Raw genomic sequence first — 17,589 nt, forward strand, 5'->3', positions numbered from 1 at the left:
GGGCCTGCGTCAGTCTTACGCCTGCTGTGAGGCAGGCATAAGATATTGAGGCATTTGCACCCTAGAAGTGGCGCAGGGAAATCTCGTAGATTTCACTGCGTCACTTCTATGATGCTTACTTACGTGGGAACGCCCACCCTGCATACATTATACCTGACACAGGTATAATGTAGCGCAGGGGTTTACAAAGTGACGTATCGCTCAGATGCGTCACTTTGTAAATAGGGCGCAACAGAGGCATGCTTTATGCCGCCAATGCGTCAAACAGAGTGACACAACGGAAGCGCAAAACTGTTGCAAGGGCTCATAAATAAGCCCCTGAATTTCTTCTTCTCATCTCAAAACCCCACCCAGTAGAAAACCATCAAAAACTACTTTATTAATCCTGAAACGGCCTCCATCAAAATACTCTATGTATCTTCTCGATGAAAACCTGCACTTCAAAGAAAACATACCATCAGTGTCCAAGTTTGTAAGATGCCAACTTCAAGAGCTCAAAAACATGAGGCAGATACGGTCGGATTAATACCTGAAATTAGCAGTAAAGTCTAGGTCAAACAGGGTTCCGCCTATAAGAGCTACCCTTCGTGTTGCTGCTGGATTCCTGACCAGCAGCGAAAAATATGATCCAATCACTTGCACACATTCCTCGATCATAAATAGCCTCTGACGAACATTGCTCCACAGGAACTTCATGCCTCAAATCTAAATACTCCCAGAGACCAACTCAAAAATTATCTGGAGGGTCACACAAAATGTGATGAAAAATCAAAAGGTCCCTTTCCATTCCTCTCTTCAAGAAGAGCACGTTGTGTCAACTTGGACCACTCCTGCACCTCAAATCAGGAATGCTCCTTTCTTTGTCATTTTCAGGTCACTTCTAAAGAAACTGCTCCTTGAGAAATAAAATCAGTCGATACAGTAATGGCGTGTCTCTTTTCTTATTTAAATACAATCAAGTCTCCCCTGTGTTCTGATACCACCTCCGTATTTTGAAGCACTGATGTTTAGCTTACTGGGGCAGATTTACAACTAAGCAACGCAGCACGGCGCAGCAAGTAATTTTGCTGTGCCGTGCTTCGTTAGTTTGGAAAGCACAGAGATGCGACATATATGTTGCATCTCTGTGCTACCCCTGCGCTGGCGCACAAACTGCAGCCATGCGCAGGCGCAGGCACCCTTGCACCATGGTGCAAGGATGCCTGCGTCGTGGGGAGATTGTTTTTGTGGAGGAAGGGACACCTTCCTGCACAAAGACAATCACCAGTGGCTTTTTCCTCTTTCAATCCGTGCTGTAGAATGCAGCAATCATTGAAAGAAGAAAAAACGAGGAGAAATGAAAACATTTCTCCTCATTGTACCTCGCTACGCCACCTCTAGGGTGGCGTAGCATTCACACGCATCTCCAGATTTACGATTTCTCGCAAATCTGGAGTTGTGTCTTGTTCCATGGGTGTTGTGTGAGAACACCCACAGCAACACCCAAGGAACGCCCCTTCAACTCATAGTGCTGCGTGTGAAGGGGCCATATTTACGAGGAGAGGAAAAGTCACGCAGGGTGGCTCCTTGTAAATATGGAGGAGCCCCCTGCGCCACTAGTACGTCACGAAAAGCGATGTAGTGGTGGCGCAGGGCGCTTGTAGATCTGCCCCACTGTTTTTAACCCACGCACTTAATTAGATCGTCCATGCACCTTTGAGAGAGACACAGTTTTTTCATCTCACTTAAAGTCCTGGAAACCAGGTTCGAGTCTGGTCGGAGGCACAAGCATCCTGTAATTCTGGGTAAATCACTTAATCTCCCAGTCCCTAAAATAAATGTGTCCGTCTGTTGCTCATGTAAAGCGCTCTGATACCTTCGGGTCGAGTTTGCACTATGTAAAACTACAAAAAATTAAAAATCCACTAAGAAGTTGTTGTGCCATTCACCTTTCGCTTTCCCAAAACCACATAGGGAATGTGCCAGCCCACTTCAGCCATTGGCTATATTCACTGTGAGTGATGGCACTGTGTGCTTTCACGAGGATCAGTTTCACACACACGATGGTTCATTCCCTTCTTTCCCTTCCCTTACTTCCTACTACTATGCGGTTGCTCTTTTTTTAGGCAAAAAATGTTGCTTTTATTTGAATGTATATTGGTGAGGGGCTCATCTCTTTTTCTCAATAAAGTGTTACAAAATAATTACAAAGTAAATCAAACTTGACAAAGCTCGAAGACAGGCAGCCACTCGCCAGACCTATCGGTTTTGCCAACATGCTTGCATACTTGTTCAGTTTGGAACACAAGAAGTTGTCAGTGTATAATGATCACTTTTCTTTCACTTCTGTTAGTAGCCTGTAGATGGCGAACACGTCCCGAGAATAATTTCAATTTCGCGGTATCTTCGCGGAATTGTGGTTTATCTAATTCATGAGTACATTGCAGAAGTAAGACTAGATCAAAAACGCATTTCTAATAGTTCATAAACTGTTTTTGCATCCGCAGGCTCCTCATAGAAGGTGGCCCAAAGGACGTCTCGGGGGGAGGTACAGGCACGGACGTTCTTTGGTGCAAGAGCGCGGTGATGGACACGGTCAGCCTCGGGAGGAGAGTAGCTAAGGGTTTGACTGTTAGCGCCAAAGCACGAGACGAGCATTACACGTGTAAAACAGGAAACACATGTCATAAAAACATGTGATAAAGACTTTTAAATGAAAAAAGATCACATTTTCAACATTTCTCAGTGTTTCAAGCATGTACGACGATTATATAACTGATTCCAGGGAGGTTTATTGGAAGTTTTTTTAAATACATGAACCATTCAAAAATGCCCCGACAACGTTGCCATGAGTCGCTTAAATATGTCTATCATGTTCTTTATTTCCATTTTCTACTTTTTTAGTAAATGTAAAATAAGAGGATTTTATATTAACCATATGTACCTGGATGCCAACAGATACGATTCCGGCTAAAGATTTTTGAAACCAAAAATGGCTTTATTATGTCTGTCTCATCCCTGAAAGTGCCTCTTATTCAATTTATGTCAATGGGGAAAAGGTATTCCCGGATTTTTTGTTTTCAAAAACTCCCACTTTCCTTTGTAAAATGTTGACATATAAGTGAAGTGTTTATGGATTTCAGATCTTGTACTCAGTTTCTTCAATGTTCTCTCAAACTGGATGGTTAAGAATTATGGGGAATATTATCAAGAAACGGCGTTAAAATTATCACCACTTTAGCGGCAGAAAACGGGCGCTAAAGCGGCGATAATGGGCTTGATAATATGTCCTTGAGAATTCCAATAGAAGCCCCTGTTCTGGTGTCAACATGGGCTTCTATTGGAAATCTCTGCAGCATATTATCAAGCCCATTATCGCTGCTTTAGCGGCCGTTTTCTGCCGCTGAAGCGGCGATAATTTTAACGCCGTGCTTGATTATATGTCCCTATGATCCATAGCTTGGCTGTGGATCAAACAATTTGGTAAAGTGGGAAGCCGAGATCTGAGCCCAGGAATCTTGGTTGCATATTTTGCAGGTCAGAGACTGTAGGTTACATTCTTCCCTCTTCTGTTTAGCACCACAGGATTGTGGTTTGTGTTCAGTTATTCAATTATTGTTACTCAATTAGTGTTAGTTTATGGACTTCAATCAATACACCTACATTTCAAACTGACCCTATATACGAGGTCTAAAGGTGTGTTTTTGTATTTGGAATCTGCCCACAGACTCTGATGATCAAACATAGCAGCAGAACATGTCTGTCTGAAATTATGCTATATTACGCAAGCGTCTCCTTGACGATCGGAAACCAGAGGAGCAAAGGCTTCGGGGGCTCCGAGGCATCTTCATTAGGTCGAGTCTAGGCAGTGCATGCACTGCTCTGTGAGGCATGCTGTATTAAGGTAGGGAATGGTAGCTCCTCCCACTCCGCCCACATTTTTTATTGGCGTTTGTCATTGTCCGCTGTAAACTGTGGCTGTTCAGTGGTCCAAAGGCTTAGTAGTCCCTCCTTAGTAACGCCATGTCTCATTTTGTAACCTCCTATGGCGACACCCCTGTTACGTGTGTTGTTGCTCGGTAGGCTTTAAGTCCACCCTCCGAGCACTATTTTCTCAAATAGCTTTGTCCTGCCTGCTGTTGCAGGCTAGACACGAGAACACGCTCTCGCCTAACACTTTTTTTTATAGCACGCCTTTGCAATGCAGTAGGTCTCACATTTGCGAGATTTTAAGCTATTGGCATTGTAAACGACAATGCGTTTTATTTATGTTTTAAAAGCAACACAAAAATGAAAGGAATTGTCTTTTGCAATGCCAATAGCTCAAACTCTCATAAATGCAAGACCTATTGCATTGCAAATGCTTGTTTTTTCTATGTCAATGATGAATAAGTATAAACATTTTGGTGTCTTCGACCCCTATGGTAGTGTCAATGATAATGGCATAGGAAGTGACGATGGACACTGCAGGTTACAGCAGCAACACAGAAGTGCCCTGTATCTGATGTAAGTAGCATAAGCAGTGCTGGAAATGGAAACTGCATTGTCATTTATCCTCATGATATATTCCACTCTACCATTTAGATTCTATGCACAAGGATTCTTTTTTCACAATTTTGCTTCCTGTCACATATGGGGGCTCATCTCTCATCTACACTTTTGGGGTTATCAACCGTCTCATATTTCACACATTTACATTACTACTGGTTTAGGGTCTGATTCACCTACGTGTCGGTGATGGTTAAACTGATTGTTAAACTGAAGGTGGATACTTAGTGAACAATTTAAGATCTTTTTAGTCCTAAAGAAGTCAATGGTTTATTCCTAATGGGGATAAACATGTCTTGGGTGGCTGGCATTATACCATCGGAAGTCATAAATAAACAGAAGGACTCATCACACACCACTGCAATACTGTTTTCCTGAGAGCGCTGACAATTTGTTCATTATGTATTAAGGGACTCTGTCCCTGATCTGCAAAGCAGTGCAGTGACTGTTTACCACAAATGCTGTGTACCATGATGAACTGTGAAATAAACCTTTTTTAGGTCTCGCCTGACCAGCGCTTTAGCGCTGCTCTGGCGAGACTTATAGTAAGCGCGTTTTGGAAGTGCAAACAGTGGCTTTGCAGGCCTCCAACTACAGTGCATGTGACCCGTCCGGGCGCGCGCACCATTTGGAGTCCTGCAACCACTTGTTTGCTTTCACTTTAGCCGTGATTCATCGCACCATTTGGCAGCCTGCGTGCCCGCCCCCACTCCCCCTCCCACTCCGTCAGCTTCAGTGCGCGCTTGTTTAGGTTGTGCCTACGACGCTTGTAAATCATGCCTTATCTCCTTACATTTGCTGTGCATTTAAAGATCAACGCCAAATGTTACCAGCAGTTTTGGAGGTGCCTTCCCCTCTTTCCTTGTACTGCTGCTGGGTCTTTAAAGTACAATGCTGTCAAAGTAAACTTCGTGTAAGAATTAACACTGCCTCGGCTGTGGGAGCGCGTGAACTTCAATGCTCAATTATTATTTACAGGAGCACTTTACAGAAGTGCCTGCGCTGTTAAATCCTGGCTGAAAGCTTTGGTTGTGTGCGCGCAGACACATCTGCTAGAGGTTCGCAGTGGTATAGGCAATGTACTATATGTATGTGATCGCATTTTCCCCAGGCCGTCCGATCTAGCACCACCTCCAACCCTCCGCTGGTTGTTTACCTGAGTCCAGTCCCTCCCTTCCTCCTCTCACGTCTCTGCTTTTAACTCCCGCCCTGTCTCCTTTGTGTTGCTGCTCATTAACGCCCCCCTCCTCTAATACCCCAACCTTGTTGCTTGTTCCAAGCATGTCATTGCATGTGGAAGTTGTTAACAGATGCATGTGTCTGCTGTAAATTAAACAGCTTTTCGACATGCCCTTACGTGTTAATCTTTGAACATATGTCTCATCATAGTATGTTCTTCTACTACGTATCCCCACTGTAGCAATTATTTGACCTTTTAGCGCTTTCCCGTAACACTTGGTGATCTTGTAAACCCTAATGTTCAGCATGCACTTTCAGTGCTGGTTATTAATAGAGCGTACATTTTCGGCGCTTTTTTTTCAGGGACTTATAGCATGTGAGTGCATGTTCAATTTATAAGGAGATGTTCAACATGATCATAAACTTAGATCTTGTGAACACACTTTAGGCATGCTATTAAACATGGGGGTTGTGAAAATGTTCAGCTAGTCACGCATGGCACGTTTATCTTAAGAGCATATTTTCGGCTTGTTTTACGTGGATTATCTAGAGAGATCTTACCACGTCGAATGTGGAGTTTGTACTGAGGCTTTTAGCTGAAGAAGATTCTCTGAGAACTGGCCCCCAAAGAATCGCATGCTAAGAAACCCCGCAGTGTACATGCAGGGGCATGCGAGCATAAAAGCCAGGGGTTATTTGGTGTAAGCAGGCAAAAATGTATTTATTTGGAAGTAGGTTGTAACCAAAATGTGCCACTGGCCTACAAATCACAGTTCGAAAGCAGCAGCATTCATAATTGTGGATATGTCACGGCCCGGAGAAGGTTAATGAGAGGGTTCAATAACACGGACATTCCAGGGCTTCTACATTTCAGTTACAGCTCCTGTCTGGCTCCATTCCCCAGTGATGAATTGTGCCACCTAGGAAATGAAGCACAGTACCCCTTAATAATGAATATTGGAAACATTCTATTTGCTTGATTTGTAAAAAAAAAAATAACTGCCAGGGCTCTTCTTAGAAGGCTACTGCACCCCGCACCACGCAAACCCGACAGCACTGCCATTGACAGTACCAACATAACACCTAAGCAGCAATATCCTACAAGTTTAACAATTCAGAGATTTCCAGCTTTCCAAAGCTATAATAACTGCATGAGAGGTTGGTATTATTCATGCCCAGTGTATGTTCACATAATAGACACAGATGATGTGCTCACCTCAGAATTAAAAAAGACAACCTCACCATGTGCTGGGCTGTCACTAGAGCCAGTGCTGACAATTATCTGCCAGTGCCGCGCACCGGAAACCGCTGACCCAAATTAAGCTTCTCTGCTTTTTGAACACTATGCATTAAATACAGTAATTATTGGAGTCACCAGCTATTGCCTGCTTATAGTTATTTGCAGGGGATTGGACTGTTGCTTGGAATGCCCTGACTTTGCTGAACACGTTACATGGAAACAAAAATCTGCACTGTTTTATGTGCTGGTATTCATTTACAAATCCAATACTATGAGATGGTCTGACTATTGAGTGGAACTGACATCATTTAAATTAATTGTTTGAAAATGAATCATACCTAGACATTCTGAAAATAAGACATGTACCTGCCACTCACGTACTTACTACGTAGGACGCCCCTGCATTAAAGGCCCTGTTAACTCGGTGACCGCCGGCCTCTCGTGACATTATTAGCTCTAGACGACTTCATGGATTCCGTTGTGCACATACTAAGCAATGTATGCTAAAAGGGTGAATACCTACCTGCCAGTTGCTGGTCATTTTCTGCCATTTGAACCCCAGGTTCATAAACACAAGAAATAATAACATTGTAACTAACTCAGCTATGTGTTCTAGCCCGGCTGATGAGGAGCAACACAACTATGTTTTTAACATTCAAATCTCAACAACCAAAGGCCACTTTCACTCCACTTACAGTGAGAACACGAGTTTGCACTACCCGACGACACTCAATGCACAAGCTTTTGCAATACAATAGGTCTCGCATTTACGCAAGTTTAAGCTGTTGGCATTGTAAATGTAAATGACAATGCCAATAGCTTAAACTCGCGTAAATGCGAGACCTATTGCATTGCAAATGCTTGTTTAATATACTACAGAGATGTGCTACTAAAATGTAGACTAAAGGCAAGCATCAACGCTTCTCTTGTCACATCAAAATTGGCTTATGTTTGTACTATTGTTTGAATGCTTCAGGTGTACCTTTCTAAGATGTTAAAGGAATAGTTTGGCTTGCCACAACACTAGTTATTATGTGAAACACCATCAACCATGTGCTCCTCTCACCCTATATTCTCCCAGCGAGGCAAGCCTGTCTCTACCCATACCGGACCTAGACCATGCCCAGCAACATGAACCCAGGTCCTACTCCCACCCTCTCCATTGCCTCGCTCTTTCACCAGCACTCACTACACTGCTGCCCTCTGCTCCACAAACATTCAGGGAGCATTCTCCTGTGCATAACACACAAAGGACTAGGGAAGAGGAGAAGTATGTAAATAGTGTATACATAGGAACCAAAGGCATGTGTCCAATGTGGAAAAACTGCCCTCACTCGCAAAATTGTGACATGCTTAATCAGTGGGCGTGCTACAGACACCCCCGTGCAGACCAACGCCTGGGGTGGAGCAATAGGGAGAGGAAAACAATACAAACAAATACACAGTATTGGGATCACCGAAGAAAAAGTGCAGCCAGTGAGTGTTAAAACTAGCTCAGATGTATACCCACTGCCAAATTTAGTCCGGGGCCATCTGGCTACATTAAAAACATGAAGAATGGTGTTGAGAGGAGAAAATTAAGATTTCTTCACCCCTCCTTTACTTCTGAAGTGTCGACATGTTTCTGCCGTTGGAGGTGTACCCAAAAGAAAGGGTCACTCGGCATTCAACCAGACCCTTCGGGACCCAAAACGGGAAGACCCCTCCGATCCTACCTCTGGTATCTGTGGAGAATACTCCCAGTCAAGCAGAGATACCTTAATCAATACACTAATTGTGTTCTGTGAAGTACAAAAGAAAAGATTTCATTGAGCAACAGGGCAGGTGTCCTCATTTATGTGAAGTTGCACTTTCATGGTCTTAAGTCTTCCTAGTCCTTGAAACAAGGATGGAAACTGATTCCCTATCTCATGATAGGCATTGACATTGTTGTTTACAGAAATCAACCCCATGTCAGCAACAGTGCTAAACATGCACTCGATGAAGTGCCAAGCAGGACATAAATTAGTGATTGGACTTTCGTCTTTTTATGCTTCACAGTTGCTATAAATGAACCTCGACTATGCAGTGGCATCCAAGCAGCTCCCATGTACACTTTGGTTTTCAATGGGATTAAACAGTGCACTGGAGACAGTTCATTGCACTTTTCTGCTGGCATAATGTTTACCGACGCGCCACTGTCTATGATAAAAGGTATGGAGCTCCCATTCACTTTCAGCATGATTTTGGGACACTGCTCAAATGAATTTTGCATTTTCACTTGTCGACCTAGTATTCTTCCTTGCAAGGAACTAATCCCCCATGTGCACTTCGCACAGCAGTCAATATTGACATCACACACCAATCTGCTTCACTGTCGCTTGACAATGACAAACGTTTAACTGAGGAATTTGACGCCAATCGACGTTATTCAGTTTTTCAACTTGCCTCAACTGATGTTGCCTCTTGGACTTGTGGATGTCGTTGGAACGTCTCTAGAACTTTCTGTTATCCATTTAGTTTTTTCATCGTAACGCACGTTGGGGCACATTTAGAAGCCCGTATTGCCGCGGGAACCTCACTTTTTGTAACATTCCCGAGGCAATAAGGACTTCGCCTCATTTACAAGGCAGCGTTAAGCCACTTAACAAGGCTTAACGCTGCCTTGTAAATAAGGCCCCCTTTCACGCTATGCTTAGCATGAAAGGGGTGGGCAGTGGGTGTTGTGGTGCGTGTTCCACCGCAACACCCATTGAGTTTGAGGCTGCCCCCTATTTACAAGGGCAGCGTAAATAGGACGCAGCGACAAAATTTAGACCAGGGAAAACCTGGTCTTAACTTCGCGAAACGAGGAGAAATGCTTCATTTCTCCTTGTTTTTGCTTTTTCCATGTGTGCTGCCTTGTGCAGCACACATGGAAAAAGCAAAAAACCTTGGATTGTTTATGTTCAGGAAGGTGACTCCTCCTGCACATAAACAATCTTAAAAAAGAAAATTACTTTTGTAACTTCGTTGTGTGCTACATTAAGCAGCACACATAGAAGTGACAAAACAGAATTTCAAGATTGTTTATGTGCAGGAAGGTGGACCTTCCTGTACATAAAGAATCTTTCCCTGCACGCAGACACCCTTGCACTATGGTGCAAGGGTGTCTGTGTTGGTGCTACACTGCTAAGTGGAGCACCAGCGCAGGGGGATATGCAAGGCTGAACCATATTCTTGTAAATATGATGCAGTCCTGCATTTACTTTTTTAATCCATCGCCCACCAAATTCTTTAGATATTTAATGATCCTTTTGTCATTTGCTTGTTCCAGCGCATCAATGAAATCATTGAAAGATTCGATCCAGGCAGACCATCTGCCAGCAATATTCTGCTTTTTGGAGATATCCAATGGAAGCAGTGGTTTTAAGAATGTGACAGCATCAAAACCTGTGGAGCTTTCTGCTGTCTGGTGCGTCTGCTACCCACTCTACCCGGCACCTTAGTTAAACTCTAGCAGTGCTCAAGGATTTGGGTAATTGTGCCTGCCCTCTGTTGTGAGGCACTGTCTTTCGCAGTCAGTAGCAGCTTTGTTTCTTGCATGGGATCTTCCTCCCTCTCACCTCTTTGCATTGTACCTGGTTTCTACTGCCTTTAGCCTTTCTTGGCATCAGAAACATTTCCTCTTTTAGTGCTTTCTTGCACTTGGCTATCATTGCCTTTAGCGCTTCTCTGTACCTGGATTTAGCTGCCTTTAGAGTTGTCGTACTGTATAAATGATGGCTGTGTGTTAGGCTGTGACGCTGTATCGCCTGTCTTGACTTTACCAGCAAATTTCTAGCTGACAACAAACTTTCTGTAAGTCCTTCAGGTTCTTCACAGCCCTTGACTCTGCATACAGCAATTGTCGGTTTTTCACTTTGACAGAGGCACACATGGCACACACAAGCAGTTTGCTGGCCCACACCAAACTCTCCTTTGCCTCCCCTGCCTAGGTACAGGCACATGATCATGCCACACATGGAGCTTGAAATTACACGTCTTTATTCCTCAGCATGTAACCATTAACTGAACATTCTACATCATGAATTCTATAGTCACGTGGCCCATAGGGACATTTTCATTTTTCACTAACTAATCATGAGCACATTGCAGCTTGCCCGCTGCCTTGCACACGTTACTACACATTGGGGCATATTCTCAAGGACTTATCGCCGAGTTATCGGCACTTTACCGCAGCAAAAGTGGTGAAAGAATTATCACCCCATTCTCAGACTGGTGCAAACAGCCGATATCGCCAGTTTTCCAGCGATAGCTCCCCCAAAAAACATTGCCACGGATAAGAGCGACAACTAACGGTAATGATATAGCGTTCCCGTGCAAAAACACACGAAAACACCACTTCGCGATATTCTCAACGACCAGCCATACCTGCAATGCGATCCAAAAACAGGCGATAAGGTGCGTTAGCAGCAGGGATTTAACACCTGTCTTTTACTGGTGTAAAGCAGGACGACTACCTGCAGCATAAAAGGGAGCCCAGCGCCACATCTGAAGACCAACACATGTCATGGAGACACTGATCATGCAGCTCGGAGACCAAAGATGTTCACAACACCCACTGCCACCAACCCCATGCCCCCCCCGATCACACAACCCCCCCCCCCGGACTACCACAGAGGCAGCGCAGAACAGGACAGCAGACGTTCATAACACGCACCAGCCTCAGAAACTCAACGCCAGAGGAAGTCATTGCCCACTACAGGCACAAAAGGACAACCATCCTCTGCATCCCGTCCCACATTGCCGCAGGCTGACGGTACTAACACAGGGGACAACCAACATCCCTCCGCAGACAAAGCTGCTGGCTGTGCTGCACCTGTTGGCCTCTGGTACCTCCCAAACAACAATTGCCAGAGTTGGAGGAGTCTCACGGCCAGCCCTATCAAACTTCCTCACACATGTCTTGGATGCATGTCCACAATAGCAACGGCGGGCCCCTGTATCCGCACCACACAACAGTTCCAATTCGTAGTGTCCCTGCGCAACCAACCCAACTCAAGCCGTTGCCGGTCACCTCTGTGCCCCAGATTCAAGATTGTAGTAACTGAAGTGGGGGTGCATACAGTCATGAAGTCCAGTAGTCAACAGTAGTGCAAAAACAGTCCTTTATTACAAATACACAAATAAACAACAGGAAAAGTACAGCCAACGCCCAACGGGGAACTTCATCAGGGCAACGTGTGGATTCAAGGAACTGCATATGCTGCGGGAACTCCCCAATACAAATCCATACTCCGGAAGTCAGTATCCAGGAACCTGTTGGACAAATGGTGACAATAGTCAAGCTTCCGTATAGTCACAAACCTAATCTGGTACAGCGTAGGGCACTTGGACAAACCGGAATGCTGACAGGAAAGACAAATCCTGCACAAAAAGACCGTAACAGAAGTACGTGTGGTTGTAACCTTCGTAGGAAAGAAAATGAAGGTTACGGTCACACTAACATCTGTTACGGTCTCATGATGCAGGATTTCTCATACCTGTAAGCATCACGGTTTGTATCAGCTTGATACCCATGCACCTTCACTCCCCCCACCCAGCGACGAGGGCGCCGCTGTGACCCATGGTGCCTACGCGGTCCTGTGTGCCTGCTGTACCCCAGCCCTGGTACCCTGACCGGCCCACCACACAGCGATGACTGCCCGCCCCGGCGCACCCAGGTCTCAATGCTCACCTGCCACCACTGGCGTGTCTCCAAGAGGGCCCACCACGTGCCGGTGCAACCTCCTCAGCCAATCGCTGGATTCCACGCCACAGGCCCCCAGCGCACCCTGCTGCACCGCTCCGCGGATTCATGTCTGTGCAGCCAGCTGCCCTCGGCGTACACTGCGGACCAGTTGGGCTCACAATTCAAATCGAATCTTGATTGGCAGGGCGGCGTATCGAGGCCTACGCATCATATCAGGCTGCACACCCACTCAGCTCTGGTGCCACTAACTCTCAGTGCACCGCAAATCATCGCCACATGGTGGTAGGCCCATGCCGGCCAAAGTGCCTCAGCTGCCACCAACTCTATGCACCGCAAGTTACCGTCTCGTGGCGGTAGGCCAGTGCCGGCCAAAGTGCCTCGGCTGCCACAAACTCTGTGCACCGCAAGTCACCGTCTCATGGCGGTAGTCCTGTGCCGGTCAAAGTGCCTCGGCTGCCACCATCTCTGTGCACCGCAAGTCATGGGCCCTTTATGATTGAGTCTTGTGGTGCAGACGCCATCATGTCACCTCCGACAGTGGGGAATGTGATGTGGTAGGGCCCTAGGCCCTCATGCATAAATTATGACCACACGGACACACTCAGATAGATAGTGGAAATGGCCTCGAGCACGTGCGCCTGACCCGTTTTATTGGCAGGGTCACATGTCCTGTGACGCCTGTGCTGGATGGGTGTGGTGTGGGTGTAAACCAGCCCTCAGGGAGTGGCTGTGGCATGCTGACAACTAGACTTGTGATCACTACAGGGAAGACCTGGGACATGTAGTGTTGTCGTCCCCCCCTGTAAGCATAAGCCGACTGGGCTGGCCTGGCGTATGTCAGTCCAGCGTAGGGGTGTGAACAATGACCCCAGGGCTCTGGCCGTGGTTCTGTTCTGGGCTGGACAAGGAAGTGACTAATGCGTGTGTCTCTGTTGTAGTGTCGGCGCCACCCGGACCGCAATCAGTAATGTTGCACCCTGTGACTCAAGTCCCACAACATGAGCAACATGGGCGTAAGGGGGAATCACTGAGCCTACATTCATCCATACTTTCATACTTGAATGATCAGAGACATGAGATCATGATGGCTGATCAGAGACATGGCCAGCCAGAGTCCTTCAGGGAATGACAAGTACAACAGAAGAGGAAGAGTTCAGTCCGCAGTCTGATAGCTGTGTCATTGGTGACCAAACAGAATATGGCAGTCCATGTCGAAGTCCAAGGTGAGTGTCGCAGAGTGCATCGGGACACAGTGGAAGGTGATGATGCAGAGGGCAGAACCAAGCAGAAACAGGCCATATGGTGGAGATGAATGCTACTGCTTCCTTCTTACCAGTAAGTCAGAATCATCCGCATCTTCATCCTCTGACATTTCATGTGCCTCACACGTGGGTGGTGGTGTTCTGTCTCCAGCACTGAGTGGCACTGACACATCAGGGGGCGGAGATGTGGATGTCGAAGCAGCATCAGCATTCATCTGCGCCAGGTTCTTGTGGCAGCAATGCCATGACGAGGATCTGCAGGGCATGGTAGATCCCAGCTACATCACGCTGGTGTGCAGCTGTGGCAGGCATTCTATCCGCCTGCATCCGCTCCATGTTCTCCATGGTCCTCCGCATGTGTCCCAACTCCCGGATGACACTGCTGGAGCTACTCTGACTAGACAGTTGTCCTTGTCTTAGAGTCAGGACTCTAGCGATGCCATCCATGGTTCATTTGAGAGCATGGAGCGGACTGTGGGTGTCCGTTAGGGAATGTAAGTGGTCCCTGATGGGACTTAGACAACCACATATTGCATCCAGTTTGGCTGCCAGGAGGTCAAACCCCACCCAATCAGCCATCTTTTCAGGGCACCCTAACACACGGCGTTGGAAGGCCATGTGTTGTTTGTGTGGGTCCTGGGAGACAGCCGTGGTGGTTGATGCTTCCTGCTGTGTGGTCTGTGCAGGGGGTGAGGTCTCCACGATGCAACTGGGCTGCCTGCTCCTGGGGGTGGGGTGCCGAGGGTGTCCATGAGATGTTGGAGGGCGTCGGTGTCGAAGGTGGGGAGGTCCTCTTTGTCATCAGTGCAGAGTTGTTGGGTCTGCTCTGCAGGAGGTGTTGATTCTTCCTCTGCAATGTGAAGGGGAGATGCAGTTTAACATTGTGTTTACATGTATGTTGATGCATTGTACAAGTTCACATACAGACTGCATGACAATGTACATTGTGACTGTTTGGGAGGAGCTGCCTATTTGATGCGGGACAGTGGACATTTCGGCAACATCACGGAGGTGTGTTTGTACTTGTACATCATCATCTCACTTTTCCCTGGTAGGCCAAATGTGATTGGCCAGTTTCTACACACAAGCGGCAGCAGTTGTGTCCTCTGTTCTGTTGTGGACGTGTTGCAGTTTGTACCACATTGTTGTCAATGTTGATGTGCTGTGCTTCTTATTGTGTGTGCTGCATTGTGGGAGAGTTGCCCCTGCAGCTCTGATTTTGCTGGCCCTTATCCCTTTCAGGCGGTGTGCCTTTCAATTCTGTGCTTATACAGTGCTGAGATGTTGCAGACTTGAGTATATTGGGCTCCTGGTGGGAGTTGGGACTCTTGGGCATGGTTTGTCTGCAGATGTGTTGTTGATGTCAGGGGTTGTTTGTGCACGTGGATGTGTCAGAGTGTGACCTGCTCCTTTGCGGATGTGGTCTACACTCAGCTACCTCAGTGTTGTGGCGTGCACCATGTCATGATAATTGGACTGCAGCCATGCTAATCATCATGCAGTGTCACTTGCATTGTCAGTGTGGGTCACGGTCACGGACCCGCAGCTTTGCTGGGTTCAGCACATGTGCATGGATTTGTTGTGAGATTGGTGATGTGTGGGGAGGGCCCCCTCTGTGTACATAGTCAACGGGGGCCTACTTGCAGTTTCTAGGTGTGCTGCAGTATGCCAAGGCGATCAGGGATATGCTCCAGAGTCATCGTGGGTGTGCACTGTGCTATGCTTAATTGTGCATGTGTGTCATTGCGCCCATCTCCTCTTGCCCCCCCCCCAGTCCCTGGTCGTTACTCACCCTGTTGCTGTTATGTCGGCTCCTGATGAGCAGTGTCCGGTTCCCCAACTCCTGCCACCGTCTCCACACTGATGACTGTGGACACCATTTCCTCCATCTCGTCCAGCTCCTCCTGTGGCGCTGGACTCCCACCTCCAGTCTGCATTGCTGCCTTCTGGTTGTTGCCGAGTTTCTGCTCGGTTTTGCGCTTCATATCATTCCAGCGCCCTTTGTCCTCCTACATTGACCTCCTCAGCATTCCGACTGCATTCACCTTGTCCACGATGGACTGTCATATTTCATTTTTTGTCGCCAGTAACACATTAGAGGTGACAAACAATTGTTGATGGTATTTTATCACCTCCGTTATCAGGATCCTGTTTTCCTGCAGACTGAACCACGTCTTCCTCTTCTTCTTGTCCTTGCCCTTCTTCTCTGACCCGAGGTGCCAGCCTGATCCTCCAGGGGGCTTGTGGGGTTCTGGTCATCCTCTGTTCCTGCTCCTGCTACCTCCATTGTGCTTCTCAGTTGTTGTTTTTTTAATCTGCTTATATAGTTATTTTTTCCGCCTGACGTGTGTGAATCACAGGCCTGGCACAGTTTATCGCTGATTTTCTCATCGCGGTTGGGCCCATCGCAACTTTTTTCATGTTCGGGTTTTGATTTTTATTGCCGTCCCGGGAGTTTTATCACGGACATTTGACGCGTTATAGGAATACTATTTGCATATTACTGCCGTGTTGAGAATACGACGTTAACAAAGAGTTATTTTCCCGCGTTAGACGACGATATGTGAAATTGCGTTAACCTATTTTGGCGATGATTATCGCACTTTCTGGAGAATATCCCCCATTATTTTTTGCAATAATTTTACAGACTGCTTTCACATGAGAACTCTGCACTGTGTTCACTCTCTGCATGTTCCTGGGATTTTGACTGAACATTATGTGCAAGGTTGAACAACAATGCCCCTTGTTGTTTTGTTCTGGCCAGCCATTAGCCCTCAGACAAGACAGACCGATGCAGCTTTTGTTTGGACAGCGTACTTGGGTTTTTAGTGGGGTACCCGAATGGGTGAGACACACTTAGAGTGCGACCATTCCAGGGAGAAGAGCACATATGATGTAGATCTATCATCTATAGGCTATGGTAAGGGGTCTGCTGATACAGCCCAAAGATCTTCTATTATATAATAATAATTCTTCTTAGCAAGGATAGGGAGGTTAGGCACTATAGTCCTTTCTCCATTGTCTTTCTAAGATTACATCTCCCTTCATGATTTATGGACTGGTTGCTATGCTGACAATATTTGTACTATGTATTTTCCTGCTTGTTGTGGCTCCTATACTTCATGTTAGGGCACGTTAGTTAAAATAAATATTTTCAACTGTTTCGTGTCTCCGTCAGATCGTATTGTGGACCAGTACAAGAGAGTGAGCGAGAGGGTAAGTCTTGTTACCGCAATTCCTGAGAGATCTGGAAGTGTTGTGTTCTGGGATGTCTAATCATTTGTTTCTCAGTGAGTGAGTAGGAGAGCAAGTGAGACACTACAGCTAGTCAGTCCTGGGTTTGTGGGTACTAAGGTGGTAGGAAGACTCAGTCCCTTTACACGAAGGTCCCATATTCCTGCGCGTAGTTCTGTATTTGTGCAGAATTCCTGCAATACTATCACTCTCACTCATGGACTTACGTCACTGTTCTACGGAGTTCATCAGGAACCGAAAGGGCCCTCTCATCTCTAACTCACAAGACACTACACTGATGCATCTTGCTTCAAGGGGGATAGGTTCTTCATCCCCCAAGCCTTGCCTCCTCACATGGTCAATCTGGATCAACGAGAATAAGTGTGGTTCCATGGCTTGGACGCATTGGTAAATGGAACCATGAGTGAACACCG

This window comes from Triturus cristatus, chromosome 7 (genome assembly GCF_964204655.1).
Source record: "Triturus cristatus chromosome 7, aTriCri1.1, whole genome shotgun sequence".
NCBI lineage: Eukaryota > Metazoa > Chordata > Amphibia > Caudata > Salamandridae > Triturus > Triturus cristatus.